General features: G+C 35.9%; 1 long non-coding RNA gene across 2 annotated transcripts in view; it reads right to left on the bottom strand.

The window, feature by feature from the left end:
* Positions 1-20,349, bottom strand: part of LOC143666093 (uncharacterized) — a 48,827-nt gene that overhangs the window by 5,660 nt on the left and 22,818 nt on the right. Inside the window, exon 3 of one of the 2 annotated variants that reach the window (XR_013167378.1) lies at positions 10,363-10,762. The exons of the other annotated variant lie outside the window; for it this stretch is intronic. This is a non-coding gene — a long non-coding RNA (uncharacterized LOC143666093). Of the gene's footprint in view, positions 1-10,362; positions 10,763-20,349 lie in introns of those variants that run through there. 2 annotated transcript variants of the gene reach the window in all.

The following is a 20,349-nucleotide window of genomic DNA, read 5'->3' as shown; positions in this document are numbered from 1 at the left end:
GGGGAGTTCCTTACAGTGAATTGACTGAGGAAGAGAAAACTCGGGCCTGGTTTACTGATGGTTCAGCACGATATGCAGGTACCACCGGAAAGTGGACAGCTGCAGCATTACAACCCCTTTCTGGGGTGTCCTTGAAGGACAGTGGTGAGGGGAAATCCTCCCAGTGGGCAGAACTTCGAGCAGTGCACCTGGTTGTTCATTTTGCTTGGAAGGAAAACTGGCCAGAGGTGCGTTTGTATACTGACTCATGGGCTGTTGCTAATGGTTTGGCTGGATGGTCAGGGACTTGGAAAGACCATAATTGGAAAATTGGTGACAAAGAGGTCTGGGGAAGAAGTATGTGGATAGACCTTTCTGAGTGGGCTAAAAACATGAAGATATTTGTGTCCCATGTGAATACACACCAGAGGGTGACTTCAGCAGAGGAAGATTTTAATAATCAAGTGGATAAGATGACCCGTTCTATGGATACCAGTCAGCCTCTTTCCCCAGCAACTCCTGTTATTGCCCAATGGGCTCATGAACAAAGTGGTCATGGTGGTAGGGATGGAGGTTATGCATGGGCTCAGCAACATGGACTTCCACTCACCAAGGCTGACCTGGCTACAGCCACTGCTGAGTGCCCAATCTGCCAGCAGCAGAGACCCACACTCAGCCCCCGATATGGCACCATTCCCCGAGGTGACCAGCCAGCTACATGGTGGCAGGTTGATTACATTGGACCACTCCCTTCATGGAAGGGGCAGCAATTTGTTCTAACTGGAATAGACACATACTCTGGATATGGGTTTGCTTTCCCTGCACGCAATGCTTCTGCCAAAACTACTATCCATGGGCTTACAGAATGCCTTATCCATCGTCATGGTATTCCACATAGCATTGCTTCGGATCAAGGAACACACTTCACAGCAAATGAAGTGCGAGAATGGGCACATGCTCATGGAATTCTCTGGTCTTACCATGTTCCCCATCATCCAGAAGCTGCTGGATTGATAGAACGGTGGAATGGCCTTTTGAAAACTCAATTACGGTGCCAACTAGGTGGCAAAAACTTGAAAGGCTGGGGTAATGTTCTCCAGGAAGCTGTGTATGCTCTGAATCAGCGTCCACTGTATGGTGCTGTTTCTCCCATAGCCAGGATCCATGGGTCCAGGAACCAAGGGGTGGAAATGGGTGTGGTGCCACTCACTATTACTCCTAGTGATCCACTAGGAAAATTTTTGCTTCCTGTCCCTGCTACCCTGAGTTCTGCTGGTCTACAGGTTTTAGTTCCAAAACGGGGTGTGCTTTCTCCAGGAGAAACAACAGTGATACCACTGAACTGGAAATTAAGATTGCCACCTGGCCACTTTGGGCTACTTATGCCTCTGGATCAACACACCAAGAAGGGGATTACATTATTGTCTGGGGTAATTGACCCTGACTATCAGAAGGAAGTAGGACTGCAACTACATAATGGAGGTAAAGAAGAGTTTTCTTGGAATATAGGAGATCCCCTGGGGCGTCTATTAGTACTACCATGCCCTGTGATTAAAATCAATGGAAAACTGCAACAACACAATCCAGGCAGGACCACTAATGGCTCTGAGACTTCAGGAATGAAGGTTTGGGTCACCCCACCAGGCAAAGAACCACGGCCAGCTGAAGTGCTTGCTGAGGGGAAAGGGAACATGGAATGGGTAGTGGAAGAAGGTAGTGATAAATATGAACTTCGACCACGTGATCAGTTACAGAAACGAGGACTGTAATGCTGTTTTGTTTGTGTTATACTATTTAAGTTGTAAGATATCAAGTTTAAGAATGAATGTTGCCCAAGGATTTGCACGCTATTCTGGAGAGATTTAATGTGTTTCCAGTTATATGCAGGACAGTTGAGTATTGTCAGGTAAAAAAAAAAAAAAAAAAAAAAAGTGTGCTTATTTGTTTTCATTTGGAAATTAAGTATGGTCTAAGGTGATATATATATATATATTTATATATGTGCCAAGTTGACAAGGGGTGGACTGTCATGGTTAGGGACAGGTGTCAACTTGGCCAAGTTGTGGTACCTGTTCATCTGATTGGGCAAGCGCTGGCCTGTCTGTTGCAATGAGGACATTTCATAGGATTAGGTCATGATCACGTCAGCTACATCCACAGCTGATTCCATTTGTAATCAGCCAAAGGGGAGTGTCTTCTGCAATTAGTGATGCTAAATCCAATCATGGGAAGCCTTTTAAGGAGGACTCAGAGGAGACAGGTTGCATTCCTGCTTTGGCTGGTGAGCCTCTCCTGTGGAGTTCGTCTAGGCCATCCATTGGAGTCATCGGCTTCGCAGCCTGCCCTGTGGATTTGGGACTTGCGTTCCTATGGTCACGTGAGACACTTTCATAATTTTATATTTGCAAGTGTTCCCTGTTGGTTCTCTTTCTCTAGAGAACCCTAACTAATACAGTCTCTTAAAAAAAAAAAAAAGATTTATAGAAAAACAACCCTGCTCATGAGAACTGTCTTTTCCAAGCTATCTATCAGAGGACCAATCTAGTTTATGATAAAGATCTCCAAATTGCATTTTGTGAAATTGTACCAACTATAATATAGTTTATGATAAAGATCCCCAAATTGTATTTTGTGCAATTGTACCAACTATAAAGTCAGGAGACATAAATGAAGCAGAAGGTTGACTGGAAAGAGATAGCTTAGATTAAAGGCCGCAGAAGTTTGTAGGTATGGTGTATGTAATCTCTTTCTTGTAGGATATGGACAAGGCAGATTATCATCGAATAGGGGCAGGACAAAATTTAGTGATTCCAGACAAGCAAAACTAAACAAAGCATTTTTACAGGACAAAATGGTAATGATAGCAAGACATCCTTAAAGGCTTAGAAATAGTTGCAACAGGCAGAGTTTGTCCAAAGTGCTCTGATTTGAAGACCTTCTGAAATACAAAACCCTCAGGACAGGGAGAGGATGGAATTATCAGAGCTACACCTCTCCTCTTCCTATGGATCAAGAGTTGGAAGATTTTTTCTATAAAAGGCCAGATAATAAATATTCTGGGCATTGTGGGTTCCTTAGTCTCTCCTGCAGCTAATCAACTCTGCTTTTGTGGCATGAATACAACCATAAATAAACCGATGGCAGGCCAAATTTGACTCATGGCAGTAATTGGCCAACTCCCCATGTAGATGCTTCCTTTTATAGACAAACAGCTATCAAGCTGTTACATAAAATGACAAATACCACCAGGAGGTGTTAGAGAGCCAGAAAACAATTTTATCAAGGGGAATGTATATGTGATCAAATAACCAAAAGTCCAGGAGAATCATATTCTTATGTAAACAAAATAAATGCACAGCTGAAGAATTCTGATAGACTAATAGAATTTGATTCATTATAAACTTACCATCCAGTCATGGGAAAGGTGGCACCTTAAATAGGCAGCAGTTATAGAGTATTACTGAATCAAAACAGCTAAGACTTCAGGTGAGGCTTTATGAAACCAGTATGTTCTATCAATATCTTCCAGCCAAAGACCACCAGGAACACAGCTGTAGTTAATCAAAATTGAGTTTATTGACCCCTTACAAAAAGAGAGAACGTTTATAATGGAGAGTGTTAGAAGGAATGTATTATAAGGTTTGGGTATTAACTTGTGATTCTTTAAAGAGGTTTAAGGAATGGGGATTTGTTCTGGACAGGATTATGTTAGGAAATGGGGTAGGACTAGTATGGGATAGTCCCATAAAATTTATGTAGAAAGCAGGAGGAATGAAATGAGACTAAAGCCATCATTGGTAATGAAGCACTAGTTCTCATTATCCAAGTTGGGTGATGGTTAGTCATTTCTGTGGTTTTGACTTATTTTTTAATTTCAGATATTACTAAATGATCATATGTTTAGGTTCATCCATCGTATTTTTTATCAGATGTTCCCAATCTGTGATTCATGTTAAATAGGAATACCAAGGTCTGTTGCCATATGTCAGGGCCAGTTGTTTCCGTCCTCATGGGAAAAATCAATTAACAAACCAAAAATCAAATACAGAATACAAATCATTTCATAAATTGAAACTGTTCAAATAATGTTAACATTTCCTAGAGAAATCAAAATTTCCTGACAAATATTTACCATTATTTCTACTAATATTATACTAATTATTGTTATTATAAAATTAAATAAATAATTTATTTAATTTAATGTTTCTGCTTTCTTTTCTTCTGTCCTTTCCTTCTTGTTCCTTTCCTTCTTCCACTTTGCCACAGGAATTCATAGAGATTTTAAAGTTCTAGAGTACTGTGAATTCTAAAACAGTGATTAATTCTTCAGTTTCCTGTGCTTAATTGATCCCTGAATTCTTGTTCCCTTATCATTGGTATTCAAGGTAAATTAGTTTAGGAATCACAGGTTAGGTTTTCTTCTTTCTCTCTCTCTCTCCTCCTCCTCTTCCTCCTTCCTTAAAGGAATTAATGTATTTTAAAGAATATTTTATAACCACACTTGTACTTTTTGTTTGTAAGGACTCCAGCAAACTGAGTTAAAATTCACCCTCATTTAGTTTGGTGGTCATCTGTGTTAGTTAGATTCAGTTGTCAACTTGGCCAGGTGAGCATACCTCGTTTTGTTGCTGCAGACATAAGCCACTGGTACGTGAACCTCATCTGTTGCTAATTACATCTGCAGTCGGCTAGGAGGCGTGTCTGCTGCAATGAGTGACGTTTGACTTAATTGGCTGGTGCTTAAATGAGAGAGCGCAACATAGCACAGCCGAGCAGCTCGGCATTCCTCATCTCAGCACTTGCAGCTCAGCCCAGGCCTTTGGAGATGCAGAAAGAGGTCACCCCGGGGAAAGTTGTTGGAACCCAGGGGCCTGGAGAGAAGACCAGCAGAGACCATCCTGTGTCTTCCATGTAAGAAAGAACCTCAGTGGAAAGTTAGCTGCCTTTCCTCTGAAGAGCTAACAAAACAAATCCCGTTTTATTAAAAGCCAATCCGTTTTTGGTGTGATACATTCTGGCAGCTAGCAAACTAGAACATCATCTTAATTGGATTTTCAAAGATTCTATTCACAAATGAGTACACATTCACAAGATCAGGGATTATACTTGACCATGTCTTTACTGGAGACATAATTCAACTTACCATCAATTATTTTAATGAATTTTCAGCTTTATTTTGCATGGCCTTCTTAGTAATTGCATTAGAGATTACATTTAAATCTTAATTTATCAGAATCTAACCCAGATTTATGCTAACACATCCAGTACAACACAGAAATGTTGCACTAATTTCACCACATTTCCTTCTCCCTCCTTTGGGTAAATCATATATATATAACATCTAAATATTTCATGCACTCAAAAAGAGAGTGTTATAATAATCATGTTTTTTAAAGACGTATTTATAGAGTCTTATATATTAACCTGCTTATTTCTCATTTCCTGTATTACTTTCTTCTTGTGGATTTGATTTATAATCTGCCATTTTATCATACTCCAAAATATTATGTCATTTAATATTTCCTCTTTCTCTGTCCCAATATTGCAATATGCATGCATCTTTATATAAGTTCAAGAATACAATGTTATAATTATTGCTTAATGCACTTAATTGTAAAGTCAACTGACAGAAGTATCTTGAAAAATATATAATTATACCCACTTTTAAAGTTACCCACCTAATTACTTTTTAAAATGCAACTTTATTGAGATATATTCACTCAGCGTATGATCTATACAGAGTATACAATTGAAGCCTCAAAGTGTTATCACATGATTGATCAGCACAGTCAATATTTTTTTATCATCACATCATTGTATATTCATCATCAGGATCATTTTTGGGACATTTGCATCACTCCAGAAAAATAAACAAAAAGAAAAATTACCCTTCTCTCTCATTGACCTCTAGTGTTTAAATCAACCCATTTTTTTTTACCACTGATCCCCCCCAATTATTTAATTATTTTTGTCTTTTTTTTTACTTATCTGTCCATACCATGGATAAAAAGAACATTAGACATAAGGTTTTCATAATCACAGGCCACATTGAAAAGGCATGTAGTTATAAAATTATCTTCAAGAATCAAAGTTACTGGAATGCAGTTCAACAGTTTCAGGTACTTTTCTCTAACCACTCCAATACAGCATACACTAAAAGGGATATATATATATACATATATATGTATGTATATATATATGTATATATATGGAATAAGTCCAGGATAAACTCTTGACTCTGTGTGAAATCTCTCAGCCACTGAAACTTTATTTTGTCATATTTCTCTCTTCCCCCTTGTGGTCAATAATGCTTTCTCAATCCCATGATGCTGGGTCCCGGTTCATCTCCGGGAATCATGTCCCACATAGCTAGGGAGATTTACACCCTTGGGAATTCCATGTAGGAGGGAGGGCAGTGAGTTCACCTGCCAAATTGGCTTGGAGAGAAAGGCCACATCTGAGCAACAAAAGAAATTCTCTGTGGTGACTCTTAGGCATACTTATAGGAAGGCTTAGCTTCTCCTCTGCATGAATAAGTTTCAAAGTGTGGAGTCCCAAGATTAAGGACTTAACCTATTAAATTTGTTGTCCCCATTGCCTGTGAGAAGATCAGGAATTTCTCAAATGGGTAAGTTTAATATTTCTTACTTTCTCCCCAGTCTCCCAAGGGGACTATACAAATACAGTTTTTATTCTCTGCTCAAATTACTCTGGGATGTGTCAGAGCATCATACTAACCTGTACCAACTAACACAATCTCACTCCTTATTCACAATACCATGCAATCATGGTGTTCAAATAAACTGGCATACAAGCCAAACTATATAGCGTGTTACCAAAGATAAAAGTTTTGTACCTAATAAGCATTTATTCCTTTGATCTCACACAGAAGTCGAAGTTTTAAGATATCCACCATGTATCATCCTTTACCCTGTATTCTGATTTATCTTAGCCCTATCCACATCAGCTTCATTCATATCTCTACTTGAAGTCTGATCACCTTTTCAACTTTTTAAACAGTTGCTGTATACAGTAATACTGACTTTAATAGATTGAGCACTCTAACCTTGAGTCTCAGCTTTTACAAAAATACCTCAGGTTCCAGGGAATGATCAGATTATGCACAAATAACTCAGCATCTCAAAATTTCTAAATAATAGTTACAATTTGGGAACAGATTTGACTGCTAGAAGAGCTTATAATCAAGGAACCTTTACAATAGGCCCCAACTTGAAAAATCCATGCTTTCAGCTTCAATTCTCTGTTTGCATATTATAGTTAGTCCATATGAGTGAGGCATGATAATATTTTGTTTGTTTGTTTGTATTTCATTCAACATACTGTCCTCAAAGTTCATTCACCTAGTTGCATGCCTCACAATGTCATTTCTTCTTGAAGCTACTCAATAGTCCATTGTATATATACACCAGAGTTCCCCCTTCTATTCCTCAGTTAAAGTACCTTTAGGCAACCTCCATCCATTACAAATTGTGAACACTGCAACCATAAACACCAGTGTGCAAATGTCCATTTGTGTTCCCACTCTCAGTTCCTCCAAGTATATTCCTTGCAGTAGGGTTGTAGGATCATATGACAACCCCACTGCCCTCCAGAGTGGCTGAACCACCAATTCCCTACCAACTGTGAACAAGTGCATCTCTTTCTCCACATTTTCTCCGGCACTTGTATCACTTTGCTAATTTCTAATCAGTTTTATTTGCACATAAAATACAAGACAACTTAAGTAAAAACTCAGTGGTTCCTGTCGTAATCACATAGTCATACTTTGCCACCACAATCTGCATGAGAAAACCTATCTAATTACTTCTCCCATTACCCTTTGTTTCTTCACATGTATTTGAATAAATAAGTAACTGTCTGTGGTTACTTCCTTTCAACTTTCATAACATCCTTTTGTGATCCTTATAAGCCATCTCTTTCAGGACAGATTATCTCAGTACTTGTTATTTGTGAATATTTTTATTTCACCTTCAATTTAAAGTGCAGCTTTCCTAGAAATAAGACTCTTAGCTCACAGGTTTTTAACCTGTTTTCCTTTTCCTTACTGTACCTTGGTCTATGTTATTCCACTGTCTCCTGGCCTTCATCATTTTTTTAATGAGAAGTCAGCTGTTAATCTTCATGTGAATTCTGTGTACACGAGGAATCATGTTTTTATTGCTATCTTGAAAAATTTTTTGACTCTGTATTTCAATTTGTTGAATATGATATGTCTATATATGAATATCTTTTGTTTTTATGTACTTGGAATTTGTTGAGCTTCTTAGATATAAAGATTTATGTTTAAAATAAAATTTGGGAAGTTTTTGGTCATTATTTCTTCAGTTTTCTGAGCTTTTTTTTCCTTTCTCCTTCTGGTATGACTTTTAAACGTGTATTCTGGTTCGACTTTTACACATATGTTACTTCATTTTGTTTTATAAATCTCTGAGTCTCTGTCTTTGTTCTTATTTATTTCTCTTCATCAGATTGGCTAATCTCTATTGCTTTACCTTCAAGTCTTCCATTCCTTTATTCTGCCCCTTAAATCTAATACTAAGCTCTCATAATATTTTTTTCATCTCTGATATTGTAGTTGTCAGATCTAGAATTTTCATTTTATTATTATTTTTAATATTTTATTCCTTTATGTTCTTTATTTGATGAGTTGTTCTAATCATGCTTTCCATTATTTTTTAAATAACATTTCCTTTAGTACTTTGGAAATATTTTAAAAATAACTCCTTTGAAGTGTTCATATCCTAAATGTATCACCTGTGCCTAGGTTTCTCAGGATTGACCTTGAGTGTGTCTAACTTTGTGGTCAGACTATGATTGGTCAGGGGTTGTCTCACACCTTTGGCCATAAGGTTTCTAGTCTTCCAATTGAGTTTCTTCTCCAAAATTTATATGATATGCCTTGGAATTTTATTCATCTTAAATTTTATCCATTTTGCTTCCATACCATGTTGCCACTAAATGCTTGATGTCATTCCTACATTCTCTTAGCTCTGTGTAGTGAAAAGAAATATAGGATATATCTAATTTCTGTTCATTTTCTCACCAAACATTGCTGGCATAGGCTCATTTGTTGGAAATTTGGGGGTAAAAGTGAGGTATGCTATGTTAGCTAACAGCCAAGAAGTTACAATGAAAATATTATATATTTCTACTTGATACAAATTTTCAGCTATCATCAGCATATGAAATTGATTAAGATAAGAAACATTTCAATACATCTAAAAGTGATATGTCAATGGAAAACCATAGAGCCAATATAAAAATAATTAATAGCAATAATATTGAAGCTAAATAACAACCATTATGCAATATAAAATTATGAGTCAAACTATAATATATAATAAAATGATCTGTTATACTGTTTTTGTGTCTACCATGGAATATGAAACTTTGAAATTAAAGCTATTTGGAAATAAAGTAGAATTTTTTTAATACATAGGTGACTTCAATAATCTGTCTAAATACATGCAATAGGCAGAAAATAAGTACCTAGTGGGTGCTTGATTATAATTGTTATACACTTACGACAAAAGATATCATCAAATTTTAATTTTTTTCTCACCTTCATGAACTAATGTAAATTTTCATGGAACAAAGTATAATCAAATACTTAGGCTAAAAATGTATGTCACAGATAAATTCATTTTCATGTATTTTCCTTTTTCATTGTAGATCTTAAGATTTGTAATGAGATATATTAAATACTGTTTTATGAAGTCATAAAGAAATTTATTTTTTTAATTTTCCTTATTTCTATGTGTTTTTTGTGTATATGATTATGTGTTTGTGTGTATTTGTTTTCACCATCCACAGAGCAATATTCAAGGATCTATTATGCGGTGACTATGCCAGTTATTTGATCTCTTGTGAATAGACTTCTCCAAGGCTAGGAGCTCCCAGCTGTTCGCCCATTTGGCTCATATTTTAGAGAAAGTAGTAAATCATGCTTGATGTTGCCAAAATATTTCCCACTGCTGGCAGTTAACAGCCAATAGTGCTGAGGAAACCATAAGGTAATGGTTGAAAGATAAAACTCAGAATGTGTTCTTTGTACTTTCTTGTGTGTTTGCTGATAGTTAACAGGAAAAAATTATGAGAGTGAGGGAAATAAGGATTAAGGTTTAAAAAAAATTAAGGTTTTCCTATTTGGGTTGATTTTTGCATTCAGTAAAAATGTAGTTTGTTTAGCAGGTTCCCATAGGAGGAAGATTAAGACACTGGTGAGGAAAATAAATTTAAATTGTAGTACTTGGAGATTTAAAAATATATTTTTAAAAAGTAGTGAATTTAGAGAGAAAAACCTCATCTGATTTACAAGATTATTGATAACACAAATGCGAATAGCAAGAACAAAGTCTACATAGTTTTGAAATATGAGATCTCAGAAACATCATGACATCAAAACAATTTGAATATCATAGTACAGGATTTAGGGTAATCTCAGTCCAAAAGTGTTAAAGTTCATATGTCAAATAAAGTTCTTTAGATTGAATGTACTGTTTTAATTTGAACCGAGAAGGGTGTTTACCTCCATAAGTTAGTCCTTTTCTCATACCTTAAATTTAAGTATTCAGGAAAAAAAATTCATAAATTGCGCAGACATTCCTGAGTGAGGGCAAGCAGTTGTTGAATCATCATAGCGCATGAGAAACTGCTGAAGTGGATAGTAGAAAATCTTCCATATGTCACATTTAATGTGGAGAAATGTCAGTCCTAGAATCCTTCTCTGATCAGGATTTAAGTTGCTTCTTGCTGAAAAGCACTGAAAAGGAGTTAAGAATTTTGGAATCAAGAACTGAAGTCACCCCTACTTTTAGGAACTTGTCTGTTATTCTCCTCATTGCTCACTCCATTCCAGCAACATGCTGCTCCTTAAACATGCCAAGCATGCTCCAACCTTACAGCTCCATATTGGCTGTTTCCTTTCCTGGAATGCTCTCCTTCCATATACCTATCAGTTAAATTTCACTCCTACCTCAAATCTTTGCTCATCTTTTACCTTCCCAGTAAGGAATGAAAACTGCGAACTACCCCACCATGCTTTCCAGGTATTCCACCTCATCTTTATCCTACTTTTTATTTTATATCATGGTCTCCTTATTATATAATTGTTTCCTCCAAAAAAACGATTTATTTATCATGTCTGTTGTTGACTTCCTGATTATACTCTCAGAATATATACATCTGAGATTATGTAATTTAATTTTTTTAATGATGTATACCACATAGAATAATGACTCTCTTGCAATAGGTGGTTGGCAGATCTCTTTTGAGTGACTAAAAAATGAACATACCATGGAGATGAACAGGAAACAACATCGTAAGCCATCAGTAGTAAAATTGATTAGAGAAATGTACAGCCCTAATTATAATGAGGCCCTTATTTTGCCTCATAGTTACTGTAATGTTTGGCAAAAATCTTAGTCAAAAATAGTTTTAATGTCACCATGATTCTATCCTACAGTCTCTGTTTTCTCTCCTAGTTTATCACTATTGTTTTACTCATTAACATGTCAGTACCCCTAAACCTGAGTGTTTATTTTATTCCTATCTCAAAAATTTATTCTAAAAATGTTGTTTTTCTCATATGTACGATTTTTATATAAACATCTTTAAATGTGAATACCATCATTGAATTTTGATTTTTCTGGTAATTTAAGTGATTTTTGATTTGGCTTTTATGTTTTTAAATACAGAATAAATAATATTTTTCAAAAGGAAAACACTGTTAACCAAACACTGCTTCATTAGTCAAGATTTTCTAGGGAAATAGAAGCAATAGGTAATATCTGTAAATATGAAATTTTACAAAAGTGTCTCCATGCAACTGTGAGGATGTGTGAGTCCAAATTCTGCAGGGCAGGCCACAAGCCAGAAATGATGATGAAAGTGTTTAAGAAATTCCACGGGAGATGCTCACTTGTTGAAATAGAGATGAAAGTTCTCCCTTTCTCCACACCACTGGACACCTAGAAATTTATTTGATGTGGAGGGCCCCTATATTTTTGTGGATTTTTCTCTCATCCTGTGAAACACAAATGCCTCACCAATAAGACTAGAGAAGTTGCTACTCCTACTCACTAGGTTCAATCAACATCATATGTATCAGTGTGATGTCTTATGGGAGGGAAAAATGATTAAGTTCCTAGAAGACAAGATTATAACATAGGGCGGAAGAGTTGATATTTCCCTAAGAGAATGAAGTGAAGGTATACTGCTGACCTTCCCAGCAGAAAGCAAACCTTTTATCATTTGTACAATCAATAATTTTATACCAGGTACCAGAGGGTGTGTTGATTTGCTCAAGCAATGACATCACATTTGAAACAGAAGCTACAATTGGAGTTATCACCTGGTTAAGTTTGTGATAAGGCACTGTCTTTCTCCAAGACCCATCTGTTTTCTGCTGAGGCCAAATAGTAGAGTAGAAGGGGATGTGCCGTGAATCACTACTTCTGATCCTTCAAGTCCTTAGGAATGACACTAATCTCTACAAAACCTTCTGAAAACCGGCATTACTTCTGATTTACTTTTTGCCAGGTAGGAGAAATTCTGGTGGTTTCTAATTGGCCTTTCCTACAATAATAGCCCTCACTCCACAAGTCAGGCACCATCCATGTAACTTGGGAATACAAGAGTCCAAATTCCATATGGTAGGCTGTGAGCTGGCAACAACACTGAAGGAATTTGATTAATTCTGAAGAAGAAGTTCTCTGGCTGAAATAAAGATGAAAGTTCTCTCTTTTGACTATGGAAGTTATCACCTCTCCCTTAAAGTCTTCAGTTGATTGTATTAAACACAGCTGATTGGATGCTTTCATTGCGGAGGGCACTGCCATAAGGTGATCGTATATACAATCAGCCATAGAAGCAATAAACTAATTGATGATTTAATAAAATATTCTTCTGGTTTATTAACCAGCCACTAAATGTCCTTGTGGTAATGGCTAGGCCAATGCTTGCTTCACCAGACAACTGGGAACCAGCACTTGGCCAAGTTTCCACATGAGTCTAACCATCACAACTGCCAAAAGAAAAAAAAAAAATAGAAAAAAAAAATTCTAATGATGTGCTAGGAAGATTTCTTTTATGTATGTGGTTGCATCACAGAAACTGTCATCACTGATGATTAATAAGTTGGAAACTTTCCTTCTTATTCTTTTTATCTTGATTCCTTTACTTTCCTTCTGTTATTTTTTGTACTCCTTTCAAAATTACCCAGATCTACTCTCTCTGAAACTGTTCTTCCTAGTGTAGGTTCTGAGATTAAACATTGCAGTATTTATAATTACCTGTCTTATGCAGATGTACTTGAGAATACCACTATATGAACAGAGGCTTTAGTGAATTTTGTCCTAAGCCAAGATTGCTTATAAATTTGAATGCAAATTTTTTACTTCTTTCTCACTGTTACTTACATGATTGACTTTACAAAATGGTTGTCTTTCATTTTAACTTGAGGAAATTAAGCTAAATCATCTTTTGATGTGTTTTACATTTCTCTAGCATTCTATGATTCCAGGGGTCCTATCTGGGTTTGGACTGTATCTGGTAAATTTTTCGTCCATCAGTCCTCATTCATCCAGGACCCGACAGGTAATTGTCATTATTTCATTATTCAAAGAAAGTTGATTTTTCTACCTTCATGTCTAAAGACTTTGAAAACAATTCTCTTCAATGGAATAACATACAAACATGAACACAAACAAAAAAGCTAATATACCTTGTAATTTACTTCAAAACTTGATTTCCCTTCCATGGACAGGTTCTTCAAATAGTCATACAGCTATAATTTATACTATATCACTGGGGTTAAAATGATTTACAGATTCCCAAAGATCCAAATACCAAGAATCAAATACCTTGACTCAGAAGTGGAGAAAAGCATATAGGAGCATGCATGTGCAGATGGGTGATAAGAGTGCCACGCATTTTTATAGGTGGTTTCTAATAGGAAATGTTTTGTAGCAAGTTCTATCTACATATAGTAAATCAGTGCTTATATCATCATATATTTATCTGAGAAAAGGGACTAACACTAAAAAAAGCTAATTAGTTACAACCTCTTCATTTAATGTGACTTTGTTTATTACTTAGATATGCCAGGTTCTGGAAAACTCATCTTGCAAACTAGTCATCAGCAATAATCTCTCAGATCCCAAGTTTAACATCTAGTGTAAAGTCAAAAGAGAGACCATAAATTTAGAAAATGTTAATTTTTGCATTTTAAGTCGTAACTCAACATTATATTATCTCCACATATATTATTATTATTTTTGAAAAGTTATTAATGATATGTTGCATTTTATTCTTGGGAACATAAAGAATTAAAAGTTCCACACAGTATTTGCCATAAAACCAATGCAGGAGAAAATTCAGCTTACCAATATTCATAAAAAGAGCTGCAAAACCATGAGGAGAGAAATAAAACAAGGACACTATAGGAAGTAGAAGCTTCTGGTGCCTATAGCTACAGCAAACATAAAATAGTTTAACTGCAAGCCAGATACACATGCATCCTTACTCTAAAGACCTAATTTCCTCAGTTCTTATTACAAGTTGTAATATATTCAATTTTCAACAACAAAAGACACATACCCAAAAAGAAAAAAAGAAAAAGCACACTCTGAAGAGGCAACGCAAACTTAAGAACCAGACTCAGATATGACACAGATGTTGGAAGTTGTAGGCAGAAAATTTAATGTAACCATTGAAGGTCTCTAATGGAAAAAGTAGGGCTAGATGATGTAAAAGCAGAGAAATGAAAAGCCCAAGAAAAAATAAAATAATATATACTAGAAAAGACTACTAGAAAACAGTAACAGAAATGACAAATATATTCAAAACCTGATAAGTAGGCTCAGCATGACTGTGAAAAGAAGCATTGAATGTGAAGAAATATCATTAGAACTTCCCAAACTGAAGTGAGAATAGAAAAAAATAATGAAATGAAAAAAGCACAGTTTTGAAACCTGCAGGGCACAGTCCATCAGATTTCAAAGTCTGAGAGTCATTTATCATCGGGGCTTTAGAAAGTGGCAGTCCCACCCTTTCCAAAGGCCTATGCAGAGTCCTGCCTCTCTCTGAAAGCAACCTTAGGGAACATTGGGGAGACCACCTTTTTCTCGGTTCCGCCCTCTCCAAGCATCGGAGCTGTCACCTGGCTCTCTGCCATCTCTGGGGCACACGCTCAACCCCTCCATGTGGTGGCAGCCAGGCTCTCCCCAAACCCCAAGGAGTATGCTTCACCCTCTCCAAGGCCTGAGGCATGACTCTTCCACTGCAATGAGGTAGAAGGCCCATCCTCACCCTCTCCATGTGCTTGGGTGGGTCCGCTCTCCTGGCCCCAGGCTTCTTGGCTTCAGACTTCAGCCTCCATGGCTCTGGTCTGAAGTAATTTTCCCCCCAGTGTCTCCCTTCTCTGAGTCCCCAGTACCGACTGGCATGGCTCTGTTTACACAGGTCCCACAGCACTCTCATTGGCTTTCTATGCAGTAGCCTTAGATCATGCCAGTCAGTCATAAGGAATTTCTGCAAATCCTTCCTGGATAACTCCATGTCCGATCCTGGCTTTCTCTGAAATGGCTGACTGGATCCACATTTGGCCAAATCTTCATGTGGGGCATTATTCTCTGGGGTCTTCCTTTCTGGAAGCCCAGAATTTTCCAGAACATCTATTTCTGGTTTCTTTTTACCCAAGAATCTCTTTCCTGTCACATTTCACTATAAACTGCAAGGAGAAACCAGGCTGCACTCTCCACAGTTAATTTGGAGATCTCTTCTGCTAAATATCCAAGTTCATGGCTTTTAAAATCATCCTTCCAGCCAAAGCCCCTCATCAATTTTGCCAGATTATCTGCCATTTTAAAACAAAGCTCATCTCTCTTCCAGTCTATAATAACACATACGTCATATCTGTCTAAGGCTTTATTAGAAGTGTCTTTAGAATCCACATTTCTATCAATGGTCTCTTCAAAGCACTTTAGGCTTTATCAAGCTTCTCACAACTCCTCCAGAATCTTCCCCTTATCCATTTAAAAAGTCGTTCCAACGTGTTCGGGACTTGCAAAAAGCACCAGCAGCACCTCACTCTCTGGTACCAAAATCTGTTCTAGTTTTCTAGCTGCTGGAATGCAATATACCAGGAATGGAATGACTTTTTAAAATGGGAATTTAATAAGTTGCTAGTTTATAGTTCTAGGGCCAAGAAAATGTCCCAATTAAAGCAAGTCTATAGAAATGTCAAATCAAGGGCATAAAGGGAAAGATACCTCTATTCAAGAAAGCTGATGAAGTTCAGGGTTTCTCTCTCAAGTGAGAGGTACATGGAGAACACAGTCAGAGTTTCTCTCTCGGCCGGAAGGGCACATGGTGAGCACAGCATTATCTGCTAGCTTTCTCTCCTGGCTTCTTGGTTCATGAAGCTCCCCAGGAGGCATTTTCCTTCTTCATCTCCAAAGCACTGGCTGGTGAACTCTCTGCTTCATGGTGTTGCAGCCTTCTCTGCTCTTTCTGACTCTCCTACTTTCTTTACCAAAATGTTTCCACTTTTATAGGATTCTAATAAACTAATCAAGACCCACCCGAATGGGTGGAGACACATCTCCACCTAATCCAGTTTAACAACCACTCTTGATTGAATCATATCTCCAGGGAGGTGACCTAGTCACAGTTTCAAATATACAGTACTGAGGAGGAATTAGAAATGTCTGGATTTATAAAATGGAATTAGGATTAAAACATGGCTTTTCTAGGGTACATACATCGTTTCAAACCAGGACATATGCATTGGTCCTTAATTTTTAAAAATGAAAAAAAAATCATTTAGGAAGTTAGCATATCTCAAGTGCACATAACAAAAGATACAATCTAAGGTCAAGGGTAACATGCATTTGCTATGTATTTTTAATCTCTTTCAGTCTAGAAAAATTCCTATCTTGTCTTGCCTATCATAGCCTTTCCTTTTTTAAAGATGATATGTCATTTATTTTGCAGTATATTTCCTAGTTTGGTTAGTCTGATTGCCCATTTGTATGCATTTTTTTCAGGAATGACAGATGATTATTGGAAGAGACAAGGCCAAAAGATTAATATAAGATATTGGTAAAATAAGTTTATCTGGATATTGAAATAACTAAAATCTAAGATTGGATATGTTGGAAATATATTTTTAAGGAATTAGGTATACAAATTGAAATTTCTTAACATGATAACATGTAGTATTTATTCAATACACATTGAAGAAATACATTTTAATTAAAAATAATTTTTGGGTATATGATCATTGTGAGGAATGGTGTTTGAGAAATATGCATTACAAAATAATTCCATACAGGAAATACCATTTAAATTGAGCCAAAATGATTCATATAAATTGGATACAAAATGTGAATGTCATTTTGGTAAAAGAAATAAAATTATTCAGGACAAAGAAACAATCGATAGAGTCATATATCTATTTAGTTTTGCTTGGAGTTACCACAGTTTGTTTGAAACTAAGAGAAGATTATGGGGGGGCATTAATATGTAGGGTCTAAAGCTGAATTGTTTCTTAGTTCAGTAGACAATGGGATGGAGCTTTTGGGGAAAATCATGGAAAGCGAAATCATCTTAGTTGTGCTTCAGGAAAATTAACCTATAATTACATGCCTAGTTCCATTCCGGTAAAATAGGAAATTGTACACCATAGCGTAGCATCTCAAAGCACCTATTTTTTATTTCTTTATCATGCTTATTCCCCTTTCTGTTGAGGGTGAGGAATTGGGCAAAACAATGGACAAGACGAGCTTAATTTTTTAGCCAGGAAAGCTAACATGAGTATATAATTTACTTTGTTTTTTGATGGTCAAGCAATAAAGATTTTCACCACATATAGTTTATAACAAATATCTGCTGTTTTACAGACCCCAATACCTATTAAAATATTGAAATATTTATGTATCTAGTGTGATTGTAGCTTTTATTCTGAATTTATTATAAAATATCTTACTTTAATTATAAATATGTATTTAATAATAATAGAGGTTATTTGGGGAAGAGAATATTATTAGAATTTATTGACTTCATTTGTTCAAAAGAAATTATAGTAACCTGTGTTTACTGTAGCTCAATGAGTGCATGAGAGGATGTATTTATTGTCCTATGGCATATTTTAAAATAATTACAAGCCCTAGGGTCTTCGTAAATCATCTGTTAGGAAACACTCATTCAACACAGTTCTTTCACATAAAAAATATGACGACAGTTCATATATGCATTTTACTTTTAAGTGTTTTCTTCTTTGAATACTCAGTATACTTATCTAAATCACAGTTTAGCTTCAACTGCTGCTCAAAGGAAAGTATACTATCAATGTTCAGTTTTGCAAGACTATTGGAAGAAAATTAAAAAAGGGATTAAGGAATAAAAGTAAATTGCATATGTGGTTTGATGAATTCCAAATGACAATTCCCTATTAGTAAATATGCTAACTAGACTCATAGAATATGGAGATCAAATCTAAACTCATGGTTAAATGTCATTTTTAAACAAGGGGAGCAATCCAAGAAGTCCTAAAGCAGTAATTTGAAATATTTAATTAGACCGAAAAATTATTTTTGGGTTAAAAAATAAGCAATGAAAATATAGTCAAAAGCTTAAAAAAGAGAAAAAATATGTATATATTTATCTCATATGTTCCAAATGTTAATATGAGAAATATAAAAGGAATTAGGAAAAAAGTATGAAAAAGTACAAAGAATCTACTAGAAAAACAGGCAAAATAAAAAATAAAGAAAAATGGGGAAGATGCATACAGGAAAGCAAACCTTCTAAAAAGTTATTATTCAAAAAATGAAGCATTCAGTAATCATCATGAAAATGAAAATGCTAAGAAATGTTTTTCTTATCAGATATATCTTAATGCCCAGTCAGTGTATTACTGTGCATTGCAGGTGTCTTAGAAACTGGGGAACAATATTCTAGGGAATCCCCCAATGCCTCCAGTTTAATGTGATGAGATGAGATTTGGCAATCCCCAGACTTTTCAGGAACTGCATTATTTACTCACAGTTAGTGAGTATTATGTTACAGCCTAAACAGACGATAAATGGATACTATAGAAATATAATTAATTTGAAGTTGCCTACCTATGTAGAAGAAGAATGGAATTCAAGTCTTTTTACCATTGAAATGGACAGTGCTGGGTAGGTTGCATGTTTAATTTGTAATAGACAATTCTGAAGGAAGTTGAAGATAGGAACACAATTGAATCTGTCTCCTTGTAGAAAGGAAATTCCTTTACACTCATCAATCTTGCTAAATAGGTGCTAGAATGAAATTGCTTTTTATTTTTCCCCCAATATGCACATCAGGGGCTCTGTGAAGACTAGCAATCATGAAGTTAGGTTGTGGTGGGTGTAATAGACATTATAGATAAACCTGAAATAGAGAAATCCCCAAAAGACAAATACATTTTCTTGTGTGTTAATGAAATTAACACAAACAGCAAGTGGGATTGTCCTATAACCATTTGTAAACACATAAGCCTTTATAAGGAATAAGTGGTTCAAATATACTCAATATCTAAAGCATAGAGTGTTTTATAAATAATACTGGTTACTCTTAACAATATTATATTAAAATATGGATGCAGTATCTCTTATGTTGCCCTTCTAAACAAGGCCACTGCTGTAGTGGAGAGAATTCCAGAGGCCAATTACATTTGTTCTTACTGAGTAAAATTTTAGTAGCCCAACTTCTTACTTAAAAGGGAGATGGTATAAATAGAAAGGAAAACAAAAGGACTGGATGTCAAATGTTTATACATGTATTGATTTATATGAAAATTATTTGTTTAGTATAAAGTAAACAAGCAAAAAATCCTGTAGCCTGAGCCCAGTTTAAATAGATCTTTGCCATTATCTTTGAAAGGGCTGCTTGCACATGCTTAAGGGACTCTTTAGGGTATTTTCCTAGAAGGATGCTTACAGCTATAGACCCAGTTCAACTTCACTAGATAATTGCAAACGTGTTTTCCAAAATGGTTGCCAGAATTTAACTCCTACTAGTAATGAACATATATTTCCAGTGTGTCCCATCACTCCTAACACATTGTATTTCCTAACATTCTCCCCTGGTCTGGTGGATTTAAAATACACAAACTATGGTTTTAATTTTCCTCTTTCTGGTTACTGATCAGATTGAAAAAATTGGAAAGTGATTCTTAGTTAAAAGTGTAAATACAGTCTTTAAGTGAAGGATTAACATTTGCAGCTACGAAAAACATTATTAATTTTTCCTACTTAGGAAGGCTTCTGATTTCCAAATTAAAATAAAAACTTTTTCAAAGTTCCTCTAGAAAGTTTTAAG

Source organism: Tamandua tetradactyla, chromosome 22, assembly GCF_023851605.1.
Source record: "Tamandua tetradactyla isolate mTamTet1 chromosome 22, mTamTet1.pri, whole genome shotgun sequence".
Lineage (NCBI taxonomy): Eukaryota > Metazoa > Chordata > Mammalia > Pilosa > Myrmecophagidae > Tamandua > Tamandua tetradactyla.
The sequence above is the reverse complement of the archived record's forward strand: the minus strand, read 5'-3'. Positions and strand labels throughout refer to the sequence as shown.